At 41.3% G+C, this 453-nt stretch overlaps 1 pseudogene; it reads left to right on the plus strand.

Annotated features, from left to right (window-relative positions):
* Positions 1–8: 8 nt before the first annotated feature.
* Positions 9–274, plus strand: LOC105461736 (annotated as a pseudogene).
* The last annotated feature ends 179 nt before the right edge of the window (positions 275–453 follow it).

Genomic DNA, 453 nt, shown 5'->3' on the forward strand with positions numbered 1-453 from the left:
GCAAAAATGTACTTGACACAGCTGTATATATTGCTGCAGGTACTTATAATGATGGCCTCACAAGTGCCATGAGAGTCATGCAGAACATAGGCATCAAAATTGGGCCGAACTGCTACAATTACTGTCAAGAGACTGATCAAAACCGCATCAAATTATCCGATCGTTCGTTCTCAGATGCTGCAAGAAGGTCTCGAATCGAACAGAAGGCATCCAGAAAGGAAGAAGATGAGTGTCCATGGAAGGTGAAATGTACGGCGCAGGCATCGCAGACTGAAGGTATAACAAAATTTTCAGCACGTAAAACTTTAAACGCGTTTTTCTCGAAACTGCATTTTTCAAATCGGGCGACGATGGTACTCGGAGACTATCGCACGTATCCACTTGAAATTTTAACTGTAGCTTCACAGTAACATTATCTAGTAAACTACGTACGATTTTTTTGTTATCATTGCT

Source organism: Wasmannia auropunctata, unplaced genomic scaffold (genome assembly GCF_000956235.1).
Source record: "Wasmannia auropunctata unplaced genomic scaffold, wasmannia.A_1.0 LD279340.1, whole genome shotgun sequence".
In the NCBI taxonomy this organism is placed as follows: domain Eukaryota; kingdom Metazoa; phylum Arthropoda; class Insecta; order Hymenoptera; family Formicidae; genus Wasmannia; species Wasmannia auropunctata.